The sequence below is a fragment of the Anarrhichthys ocellatus genome, unplaced genomic scaffold (genome assembly GCF_004355925.1).
Source record: "Anarrhichthys ocellatus isolate YVR2014 unplaced genomic scaffold, GSC_Weel_1.0 scaffold9, whole genome shotgun sequence".
NCBI classification, from domain to species: domain Eukaryota; kingdom Metazoa; phylum Chordata; class Actinopteri; order Perciformes; family Anarhichadidae; genus Anarrhichthys; species Anarrhichthys ocellatus.
Genome location: NW_022280039.1, coordinates 8,889,653 through 8,903,092, shown reverse-complemented (window position 1 = coordinate 8,903,092; position 13,440 = coordinate 8,889,653). Strand labels below are relative to the sequence as shown.

General features: G+C 40.5%; 1 protein-coding gene across 1 annotated transcript in view; it reads right to left on the bottom strand.

Annotated features, from left to right (window-relative positions):
• Window positions 1-13,440, bottom strand: part of LOC116384597 (transmembrane protein 132C) — a 142,693-nt gene that overhangs the window by 43,579 nt on the left and 85,674 nt on the right. The window lies entirely within an intron of this gene.

Here is a 13,440-nt window from a genome sequence, read left to right as displayed (position 1 = left end):
CTGCACCTTGGGTGTACGAGAATGTGTGTGTTCTTATGTCTCTGTCTTTGTGAGGACACATTTTACATCTTCAAATTGAACACATTTTTGGGAAGTTAGACTATTTTGGCTGTTCCTCAGTTCTTTAGTCTTCTTTTGTTTCAGATTTAGTTTGGGAGTTAAGGTCAGCATTGGGTTTTGGTTAATCTTAATGTTTGGTGAAAGCATGTAGAGTTATAGGTTTGGGGGTGATAAAGTGCATTGTGGCACTGAGGCTTTTTGCAAATAGCCTATACTTTTGTTGCACTTCTCAACTGGCAGTATTCAGATCCTTTACTTAAGTAAAAGTATCAGTACAACAATGACAAATAAATCCCTTATAAGTTCCCATGAAACTTAATTGAGAATGCAGAATCATTGTATGGGAACGTCATTTTGTAGGAGACTGGGTTGGAAAACAGAGCCACAACCATCAAAAATGTCGACATTCACAGACACAGTTACATGTGCTGTATATAGAAACCTACATAAAGATGCACAAAAAACAACAAAACTAAGAGAAAACACATACACACACAAACAAGTATAAATAACATATCAGGGTAGAGATACACAAATACACATAACAAGATACGACCTCTGACACACACACACACACACAACAAAGAGTTTAAGTGCATGTGACCAGTGAGAAGTTTGCTAATGCCCTATTATTCTCTACTACAGAACGTGGTGTGACCTTTACTTAATGAGATCTCTCTCCCTCTCTCACACATACACAAAGACACTTATTCTGTTATTCTCTCAGTTCTTTTTCTCTCTCCTTCTTAAACGTGAACTTCTTGCCTGAAATCTGAAATAGATACTGTAGATACATAACACGAACAGAAGAGAGTGTGCAGGTTGAAGGTGAGAGGCAGGTGGGCAGGAGGACAAGAGGGGACAAACAGGATTAAAAGCATGCAAAGACGAAAGAGGGAGCGCATGGGAGGAAGATGAAGAGCACAAAGAAAGTCAACGTGTGGGAACAAAAACAGACAAATTAACGGGAAGATTCTTTTCCCTCGAGGGGAGGATAGCAGATGGAGGGATAAAAAAAAATCAAAGAGGACGAGGGAATGTGTTTGTGTTAGCATGTAGTCTATAGGTGTACTATGTTGAAATGTATGTGTGTGTGTGTGTGTGTACCGGGGCAACCGATAAAATCATGTTTACATCTGCTATCTGCACCACAGGCCAAAATAAATGATAACAAGCAGGACATTTTTATATTAAATAAGTTAAAAAATTAGACTAACTGGATATCTCTGTATTTTATTGCCGCCTCCAAATCCTTTAGATCGGATTTTCTTCCTTGAAATATAGGCTTTAAGTGAATTTAAACTGGCTACAAAGTGGTCTTTAAATTGTTTAATTTTGTGTGTCGGTGGAGATTTTCTTTATCTGAATCAAGTGTGTGCAAGCAAATGAAATATCTATGCACCACAAGGGAGAACAACAAAAGTTCATTTTAACACAAGTTACAAGGGGACCCTTAACACTGATGAGTGCGGTGGGAATTCTTAACGATAACACTGATCTTTTGTGGCCGACTGCAGCCGAATATAGCATATTCATTTATGGCTAGCGTGTTAGCACCAGCAACAGTAGTTCACCAACTAGACCTGTAAGCAGTCCTTACATCACCACGCTTCTAGAACCACATATTTAAGTACGTGCCGATGAATGTTGCTGTGCCACTATGGGTCACGATACTCCATTCAGAAGGATACACTGACACAGGGAAAATTAATTGGTAGTCTATTTGCATGGGTCAACTCGCGCCCGTGACCCTCTGTCCGACCGGCGTTGAACACGACAGACGTTAGTGTTGGAGAACAAGCATCTCTAATGAGGATGGAAATGTAATTGAATTATATTCTTATTTAATCATAATTGAACTGACTCCCTGAGGAGAGAGAGAGAGAAAACAGCCAAAGGGTTTAATCTGTCACAGTCATCTCATATAAATAGATTTAATGCAGGTTGAATGAATGTACAGAAAACCTGCCTTATTAGCTAGTTTTTCACACGACAAGCAGACTATCATTGCAAGTACCTTAATAACCTTCATGTTACTAACGACTTGCATTTAGTAGCAAATACAAAGAGGATTCACAGAGAAGCAGAATAAAGAGAGAACGCAGAAGAGGCAGACGGAGACAAAAGGAGTGGAGAAAATTTGAAAAATTGAGAAAGTGAAAACAAAACCCAGATAAAACACAGCAGGAAGAAGAATATTAGAGCGAGAGCAAAGGAGACAGAAAGAGAGACAGAGGGAGAAAAGGAGAGAATTTCATGCCTGTCCAAGGGAATTATTAAGTGACTCGTCAACAACCGGCTCCCTACTGCCTTCAAAAGCTGCTCCACACTGCACTGAGATAAGCTGCGAGGAGGAGTGTGCATGCTTAGGTCTTGTGTGTCAAGCATCTCTATGTATGAATGAACCAGAGTTCATGTAGGTTCCTGCATACACATACTCCTGCATACATGTGTGTGTGTGTGTGTGTGTGTGTGTGTGTGTGTGTGTGTGTGCATGAGTAAGTGCATGAATAGAGAGAACAAATGTGTGTGCGTGTGCACATATGCATCCAGTATGCACCGTCAAATTTGTTTGTGTGTGCATGTTGCAGAGAGAAGTGAAGTCTAGGAAACAACCTTTCTCTTCAATGAAGCTTATCCACGCATGCATGTGTGTGTGTGTGTGTGTATGTGTGTGTGTGCCTTGTAAAGTGTGTGCGACTTAAAGTGAAGCAACTAGAGCGAGACCACCCATCACAGGAACACACGCACAGTGTTGCGCACCAACACACACACACACACACGCACACACACACACACACACACACACACCACACACAGGGTTGTAAAGAGTTGACACAGTGAAAAAACTGGAGCTTTTTGCTCTTCTGTACAAATTCAATGCCAACAGTGACTTACAATAAGAGTATGTAAGCAGTTCTCTTTCTGTCTCGCCCTCCTTCTCTGTTGGTCTATTCCTCTCGCTCTTTCTCGTACACACACAGACACACACCTCTTCCAGTCAAAATGGAAGTACTACTGCCACTAATCTATGACTGATTTTCCAGTAAATGCACAGAGACAATAACACACACACGCACACACACAAACTAATCTACCCTATCTACTTTTCTGTTCATTCCTTAAATTGTCAAGTTTCTCATTTGGGGGAAATTGCTTGGAACATATACGACTCTCGAGTCTCCCTTTGGTCTTATTGTGACCTTTTTGTCACAGTCTGATAAAAATAATAGAGTCCATTTTTACAGACAGGTAAAAGCTGTGTTATACAGCAATGACTGCCATTTCTTTCATTTAGAAGGTTGCATTTTGTTTGTCTCTTATGTTAGTAGAAAAAGTTGCTCAGACATACTCTTGTTTCTACACAATTGCACGCTGTTTGTGTCATGTATACCTACGTTGGGCCTCACGCACTTGAATCACCACGATTCCTTCTTAAGGGGCTTGTATAATTGATTTATTTAGAACTTGTCGAATTCATCGCATTTTTTTGTGTTTGGAATTTTCTCTTAGGAACGAACACTGTTTACGAGCGGTGCAGACCTCTCGTAGGAGTCATGTGCAATTAGTCTGCTGTTATTCAAGCCTAAGTTTTTCACTAATGGGTTAGATATTTCATTACTCTGAAGCAATTTTGAGTTTGAAAACCCTAAATTACACTTTATAATTATGTTGATGTCATCCTGTTGGACTCTGGAATTCAAAACGATAGACTAATGCAATTCTACATGTATTCACAAAGCATAACAATATTACCACTAATTTAAATTGGCTATCAATGCTTTTGTATAACACTACATTATGAACAGCTTGAATTATTTTACCCCCTCCCGTAGCAATCATTGGTCACCTTGCTGCGGTGATACGTTTTTCTTCCTTATTTCAGTGCCAGTACGACCATCGGGTGTCACGGCAGTAACAGCACTCTTTATTTTTTTCCCCATTCCTTGGCTTAGGCAGGTCCCTTAATTCTGCTGCTGAAGCTCTTAAAAAATTATTGAATTTTCTTTATGAATCCCCAAAATCAAGACATCAGTATAGGACATATGGGGCAGGACGCGTGGCCTTATATGATATTATTGGGGCGTCACTTATGCTTATTGACAATTATCATGAACTTATTCGTTTGCCTAATCTGATGTGGCACACTGGTACGAGCACAGCGTACAAACAAATAAAGAGAATGTTAAGATGAGAATACAGAATAATAATGTTGAATGAAACGCAATCAATAAATCAATCAATCAGTCTCTGTCCCTTTGGCTATATTACCAGCGTGTCCCTGGCATGCTGACACACGGGCACATGCTGACACGCGTGTAGAAAACACCAGAACCTGTTGAAGCCATCAAATGAGATAAAAATACATTGAAGCCACTTCATTTATCGACGTATTAACCGGTTAGCTAAGTGACGAAACTGTTCATGGGGTAAGTGGCTTTTTTATCAAGATGCATACAAATACCCTCCAGTAACAGGCAGACAAGTTCATCCAGACCTAGCCCTTGTGTCTCTCCATTTCTCTGTGTGCACATATAATATAAAAAGAGAGAGAGGGAAAAATGCATTAAATAAGAAAGAGACCAAAAAAATTCTGCTATAGATCAAAGATTGATAGACAGACATTGTGAGAGGAAAGAAATTCAAGGATGAGGGAGAGGATAGAAAGGCAGTTTTATCATCAGGAACCTTCCCTCATGTCTTGACACAAGCAGAGCTTTACAAATGGGGTTAAGTAACAGTTTGAGAGGGAGCAGTGCAATTGGATGGTTTATTGAGTGTTTGACCAGGGGCAAAGCAGTGAAATACTAAATAGTGTGTTCATCTGAGTGAACGTACAGTATACGAGAGAGCAGGGCAGAATGATAAGGAGGCAGGAAGACATACAAAGAAGAATCAGTAGAATGTGGCCAGAATACTGTTTTCTTTCGACACCTTCTGGTGGGTCTTTATTCTACTGTACTGGTTTGGCAATGTTTTCTTTTCCGTGTCTATTGTCCCTGCTCCTCCTCACCTGTTTCTTACTTTCAACCTAAAATGATTTTGTATCTGTTTCTGATTGTAAAAGACAGCAAACAACAGCATCAAACAAGGAAAGGGCTTGTATGTGTGTAAGTAACATGCATGAACATCTGTACTGAGAAGCAGCAGAAGGCCAGAAAAAGAAAATTAATTACAGGTCATGCATGCATGTACGTACGTTGTGTATTGCATTATATGTGGCATTAATAAAGCAATAAAGTCAGTGAAGGTGTGCATGTGTGCAAATCAGATGTTCAGCATGTTACTGCTCCAATTGCATTTTCACGGCTGGGTTAACACATTAATTGAGGTTGTTTCAAGTCGAGTTATCTTGCTGCATTGACATAAACCTGGAAATAACACTGTGATAAATCAAGGTGTTATTTCAATTTGGCAACATATGCAGATTGCATAAATATCCAAAGATATGCAATTGTAAACCATTTAATACAATAAAGCAAAACCAAACTAAAAGCATACTTAGCACATGAAAGCACATAAGCACCAGACTAACACATTATGGATTAATACGGATAACTGTCTGCATCTTAACTTTACCGGAAATGTGTCATTTCTCTTTTGATCTATTTTTCCCCGTCTCACTCTGTTGTCACATCTGCCCAACCTGTACCTGTACAAAGTCTTTTCTGTATGAGTATGTGTTCTTGCTCACTTGTGCATGTGTGTGTGTGTGTGTGTGTGTGTGTATGTGGTGTGTGTTTGTGTGTGCGTGTCAGGGCTCAGCTGGGAAGGAAAATTGGTTGAAGGCACTTAGTTGCAATTTACCTCAGACCCATTAAACACACCAAGTGTATGGCACTTTCTTTTTGTGTGTGAGTGCTTGTGCCTGTATGTGCGGTGTGGCTGTGGACAGTATTTTACATTTACTGCACATGCTGACTACAAGTATTCACGTACACACACTAAGCACACTTGGATAGTGATAATAGCATGCAAGTGTTTTGAACGAACACGTTTTTTAACAGGAAAATAGAGGCAGTGACCACAGAACCAACCTTATTTTAAACACGTTGTCTAGTTATTCTTGATGGTTGCCTTGATTAATGCTATTTTGTATTTAATTATTATAATGTAAGTATGGTTATTATAATGAGCAGTCTTTTATATAAAATATAAAATGGGGGAAAAGGCCACAGATGAAATGTTCCCATTGGAGCTTCTGTTTCTGACAATGATGGTCATAGACCATAACTCATATGATTCATTTCTGTTATTAATATATAAGTTATGGGTAAGTTTAACCAAAACTACTTGGTTAAAGTTTGGGAAACATCGTTAGGTTTAGGAAAAACAAGGTTGGGCTTCAAATAAGTATGTCAACTCAGTAAAAAGCGTAAACACCTCATGAACGCAACTTCAACAATACTTTGGGACACAAACACCTGTCACGAACACCCGTAACCTGGTTGAAAGTCCTGTGTTTGCAATAGTATGGGCGCAGTGCAGAGAAGTGGGCCCTGGGCAAACCAGTGGGGCACGCTCACGTGCACTAACACGCACTTAAAGGCATGCACGGCCTAACAACACAGACAGAGGGAGAGTGACTTCGTTCTCTGCTCAGGTAGGCATTGCTCCACACAATCTTTCCATCGCAAATAGTTATTTGATGCCAAATGAATGCTCCATTTAGAGAATCTCTAAAATTGTTGTGGGGATAAAAAACACTTTAAGTTGTTACTTTTGATGCGGGCTGTTTTTAAGTGGCAGTAACGCCCACGACAAATTGTTTTACAAATGTTGGTTCTGCTTCTTTCCGAATATGTCCCCCTCTCTCTTCCTGGAGAGAGCCTCAAAGAGAAGATCTAGAAATAACTTGTGTTTGCATTTGGTCTTGTTGAAGTAAATGAACCTCGACTTCCACTGATATTGTGATTCAACGGAGCGGCTGCCCGGTGCCACATACTGTAAGTCGACACTGTTCACTAGAGACTGTCATTCTAATGCGCAAACTTTTGCATCACCAATGCAACACTTCAGTTCCTTACGTCTATGAACACAGACAGTCGGCAGATGCTAATATCACTATGTAGTAAGTTTAAATTAAGAAAACTATAAAAAAAAAATGTCTGATGTCGCACATTTTATACAACACTCTGTGAAAAAAGCAGTGATACCAGCTGGTAGTGAATAGATTGAATGTCAGTCGACTACAACTCCAGACACAAATTGATGCCATGGTAACTGTTATATACAATGGAAACAATGAAAGTCGTGTCTCATTTTCTTGTTTGACTCTTCAGTTGAAATGATTAGAAAGGATTCCCAGTGCATGTGGGATCTTTTTTTGTCCAATGTGGACAGTGCCCGACATCAGTCCACAACAATTATGCACGTCTATATAGTAAGTGTGTGTGCATGTTTGTACTTCGGGCCTGTGTGTGTGTGTATTACATTTCTTCTAGTCAGCTGACCTCAGTAAATGTAAGCTATAACTGACTCTCCCCCAGGTGTGTCTGCACCCATTATCTGTTCAGCTTTTACCCGCCTGAAAAATGATTCTCTGACGACCCGCTGTGGATGTTCTGCTGTCTGCTGGTTCTGTTTGTTCAAACCTGCCGTGCTTGTTGCCAACTGTAGCCTTCAGCATCTACCAGTAGTGAGCCTTTTAACCTACCTGGCCAACCTGTTCTGTCCATGCCTTCTCTACCAAAACTGTCTCAGTCTTTGCTGTTGTGGTGGAAATACACATACGGTTTCCTGCTGACTGTACTCTGCTGCAGAGTGAACACAGCAAGTTAAGAAGACAACGTCGCAACGTGAGACAGAAACAGACAGAGTGAGGGAGAGGTTGAAGAAAGAAATAGAAAGACGACGAAGAGAAGAAGAATGGGGGATCGAATATTTGAAAAGGAAGTGAGAGAAAGGAAGGGAGATGATGGAGTGAAGAGAGAACAGAGGAAAAGGAGACAGGAGGGAGGGGGGGGGGGGGGAAAGGAAAAAAAGGAGCATGAGGGGGAAAAAATACTGAAGAAGAGGAGGAGGAGAAAAGGGCGGGGAGGTGGGAGGGAGACAGATGAGGGAGGTGACAGCTGGGCGAGCTGCCTAGACAAGATAGAGGTTTTGGACTGTGTGTGTGTGTGTGTGTGTGTGTGTGTGATATGTCAGGGATAAATGGCTATTATCACTATGACAATGTTAATTAGAGCCAGACTATTAGGCCTGAGGAGTGCCGGCTCATTTATTTGGCTGCAACAAAGTTGTGTGTGGGTGCGTGCATGTTCCAGTGTGGGTCTATGCTGTTATTTTATGCTTGTGAGTGCATAATTGTGTGTATGTGACTGTGTGGATGTGTATGTTTGTGTGTGATAGCATCAAATCTATTTGTTAGACACAGTAATTACTTCAGGCTTTGGACAAATGCTGAAATGTTTCTTGTGATCTATAAGACTTCAGACTAATCATTTATCAGACTAGTTATTTTAAGAATTTCATAACCCGTGTTTTCTCCTTATGGAATCAGAAATGATTAGTGCAATGGTTGGTGTTTTCCCACATTATTGATTGAGCTTGTGTGCCTTCATCACACACTCGCACCCTCTAATTGCCTAGTATGCATTGAAAGATAATATGAAGAGACATACACAGAGTATTATTATGTATATTATATGTGGGATCAAAAAAACTGACAGTTCCCATTTGCATATCACCTTTTTTATCGATTATGGATGTTTCTTGATTTGTGTAAAAAAAGGGGGGAAAAAATCAAATATATACAGTTAAGAAAAAAAACATTTGTAGAAGCATTTCAAGAATGGGTAAATACAAATGGTGCATGAATTATTTTGAATTTCTGGTTCCAAATAAAGTCTAAGAAGAAAGGAAATGACACTCCTATACAACATTTCACTGCAATGCCAGCACTGACTATTACACTTTGCTTGATACGTCAGTGTTTATTCGGCATACATGTAATTGCATGAACTAGGCACAGCATTTAGAATGTGTAGGCGTGCAGGTCTGATGAGAGCTGAGAGCAGGCGTGGATTGGAGGGCGTTTTTGAAGGTACTGCTGATCCTTGTGTGACTAATTCAACCACACACTGTGCGATGAAACATGTCCAATTGATAACGTCAAGGCAATAAACTCACAGCTGGTGGGTGGACAACAGTGAGAGACTTTGATTATATCAGCTGAATGTGTGCAGTATTGTGAACTTGAGGCAGAATATTTTATATAAATGATGATTGAATTGGCTGCTGAAAACAACCATTGCATTGATTTCCTGGGTGAAAGTCTGTGTTTGTTAGTCCCAGCCATCCAGTCTGACCTCCTTCCTAAGTGGACTTCCGTGCTCTTCGTACTACGTCGGTTGCTCTGATCGTCTAATACTGACACGGAGGGGATTACAGTGGGGTTGGGACTTTGTGTCTGCGTCAACTCCTATGCTAATATTAGACCAACCTGCGTATGGACATCAGTTGAATGTCTGCTATGTTGAATATACTGTCGATCAAATCATGTCTGTCATTCGAGAGGAAAGATTTTCATTGACTCTCTGCATCCTAAACCTCGGCCAATGTCTCGCTGTCCCCTCGCTGTCCCACCTGTCCGTCTGTCGCGACACTAATTGCAGCTGCTAATGAGATGCTAACATGCTTATGGGGGTATCTGGGAGTCAATCACCCCGTTGCTGGGGCAATTAGCACATGCCTAACCTACTTTTTTTGTGTCCCACCACCAGCATGGAAAGCAAAGGTTAAATCCATGGGCTGAGGCTCCATCACATGCTCCCCACAACACTTGTGTTCCCATCACGAACACTTATACACACACAGGTGCTAATGGGGTCAAAAGGATAAGTCTTCTTGGGGACAGCGTTTAGGTCTGCCAGTGGTAATTATGCAAAGAGCTTATTAGAGCAGGTATAATTAGCCAGAGAGACTGGTGTTGTTTTAAGCCTTTCCTGAAACATAGACTAATGAGGAAAATATATCGTTTAGTGTTTGTGAACGCCTACAGTGTGTCTATGTATATGTATGTGTATATTCATATTGGTATGTATATGTCAGTATGTATGATTTTAATATGTATTCTCTATGTGAATAATGAGATCAACATGTGGCACATAGTAATCATTCCAAATGCTTGATTGTATCATAATTACATCTAATATACGTAAATGTCAAGCAATGAATCTCAAATTTGTAATTAAAATATAAAGTTTATGAGATAATTATAAGCAATAATTTGACAGAAAGCGATCATACATTTGCTTATATTTATGTGTCTAAGTATGCACTACTAGAACTTTATTTCAACATACTCTAACTGCGTAAAAACAAACAGACTTTCATAATGTCTAGAACAAACAGATCACATCATATTTAGTATTAGATTAATCAGAGCACAGCTGATAATTGATGTTATAGATGTGGTGTCGCACAAATAATTCAAAATTAGTGAATTAAAGAGTTTTGTCCTTTATTATTTTGTGTTATTGAGACTCTTTGACGAATATAGTTTTCTAATCTTCTAAAGAAAATCCTATTTGTTCCACTGCGGCACTAAGGCCACGTAAACATTGTTAGGAGCATCAGCTAAATGTCTGAAATACAAAATGGAAATGTGAAAAGCAGCTGGCATTTTGCTCCCGTCTTTACAAATGTCTGAAACACAAAAATGCAAAGGGAGATGGAGGAGAAGGGAGAGAGGGGCAGGAATGGATGGACCGAGAGAGAAAGAAAGAGAAAATGAATGTAGGGACGGGACAATACAAGGAGAGACGTTTTTGTGAAGTTAAATTGAGAGACAAAACAGGAGGGAGCAGGGATGAAGACATTAGGTAGATATGAAGGCTAGGAGCTCTTCCCCCTCACACACAAAAAACGCTCTTTCAAAGATCCCAGGGAGAATTCTACTTTCAATTTCCAGACCACTAATTGCATTAGAACTGCCCTGCACTCGTCTCCTCTCTCTATTCCTATTTCTCCATCTCTCACTCTTTTCTTTCTTCCTCTGTGGTGCCCAGGACTTCTGAGGGACTATTACATGGTGCTCCGCACTTCCACTGGGCCCTTCTCTTTCTCTCTCTCTCTCTCTCTCTCTCTCACTCTCTCTCTCTCTCTCTCACTCTCTCTCCCTTCTACGCCCACTTCTACCATTTTAAGCTTGTCTAATTTCCTCCCTCTCGTGCGATCTCTTTCTCTACCCTCTTTATTTCGCCATCCTTCTCTCTCTTTGTCTCCCTTATTTCCACTTCTATCAATTAGTCAAACCCCTCCCTTCTTTTTCTGTCTATTCTCTTTCCTGCCTAACAATTCAATCCCTCCCCCATTATTCCTCTCTCGTCACCCTCTTTTCCAGCCCCTCATCCTGACTATTTCGACCTAGTCGCATTTTTCTATCTCCTCGTTCTCTTGCTAAGCCACCTCATCAGTCTGTTGGTTTCTGCCCACTTCTCTTACTTCTACTTCTCAGCTAATTTCATGTGAAGGAGAGTTGCAGTGTGCAAACTGTATAGAATAAATATCCATCTTACCATCTGTATCCTTCCCCCCCTCGGCGTTTTCCTGACAGGTTTTTGTTTCTCGATGAACACACCTTCTCACTTGAATAGGTTTATTAATTTGAGCAACAGCAACCAACCAAATCTTAAAATGTTTATTGTAAGACGGTTCCCAGTCTTAACTCCAAGCTGTCACCCATGGTGGCAAGACTTTGCTCTGCCTTTTAGATCGTTGCTGATGTATACATGAGCACAGCATTCAGTCCTCAGCTGCTTTAGCGGCCCATGAGCACATTGTGGTCGGACTAAGCAGCTCCCGGGTGGGATTAGAATTAAGTGAGCATGAAGGAGGCTCTCCTCAGTTTCTGATTTGGTTCATGAAGAAAGCAAAAGACAAATCAGCAAATGTTATAAGAAAATGAGAGTTGTTTCCTCGCCCTCCATTACTCATTTGTCTCAGTTTAACTCTCCTCACTCTCTGGAGCTCATGTAGCAGATCTCCTACATTCCAATGAGTTTCATGTGGGTTTACATTCCAACCACAAACTGCAGTGGGTGATTCCTCTTTTTTAGTTTCTGCTCTCTCTCTCTCTTTAAAAGCGTAATCAACGGTAGTGTTTGGGTGGATTAAAAGAACAGCCAACATTGCCCTTGGGCCCATGATGACTCATCCCCCACCTACACTGCATTTAGTAACATAATAGTGAGTGAATAGTACATTGTTTACTCGTATTTACTATATTAGTACTTGTAATTGATGGTGTTTTTTTCCGAGGTCACGAGTTTGCTCACTTGACTCGGAAAATAAACAGTAGTGGTGAAATAACATGATTGTTTGATTGATGCAGACATTCATACATTCATCTCTTTTTTTGCCTGTACCACCATTACCAGTGTCTTCTTTGCAAAGTTCCTTTGGGAAGTTGGAAATGTAGTTTTCATGAGCAATTTCTTCAGACATTATTGTTATGGCTGCAAAGTATGGAGATGTTTTGCAATGCTGGATAACAATAAGTGACAGGCATTTGCATTGTATCAGGCAAATGTTTGAGGAGGAGCACGTCTTCCTCTTAACACACACTGCCCAGAGCCATGAGCCGTTATCGTACTTGTTTCATTCACTTTTCATGCATCTTAGAAAGTAAGAGCAGCGCCTTCCTCTAGCTTTATACGTTTTGTCATTTTATTGCTTCACCACCACACTTGTATTTCTAGCTTTAAACATTGCTCCCTCTCTCTTCCACCCCTTTCTTTTCCTCCTATTCTTGTTGACTGATTGGAGCGAGCTGGAGCCGCTCGGTATGGAAATGAACCTGGAGCCCAGGACACGCGAGTTCTCAGTGACCCAAATGCATACACTCTCGCGCTTACATCGAATATGTCATGTGTGTTGATTAATTGGGTGGTTGAAGGCTAGTATAAAGAAAATACTGTAACTGAAGAGACTTGTGCTGGAGTGCTGGAGGTTAATAGCCAGTATAACAGGGTTGAACTAGTTAAAACATCTGACAGAGGAACCCCTAAAAGTGTCAGGAATTGCATTTAATAAATAATGTGAAAAACGACAGAAATAATCGACCGTGATTAAATAACGGCCTTGAAAAGATCGACTATCCTGCTTTCTCCTCTCACATCCTGATTATAATTGGTTGATTTCATGAGGCACATGAGAACATCTGTGGGGTGTTTTTTTTTTTTTCAAACAAAATTACAGGCAACTATACCGAGGAGTGTGTGAGTCAAAACAAACAGCGGAGTGTGTTTGTAGTATTGATTCCACAGTGTGTTGCTTAATGTTAGTGTAAATTAGCAATCACAAGCTTTTAAACCACTGCTGACACACACACGCACACGCACACACACACACACACACACACACACACACACACAC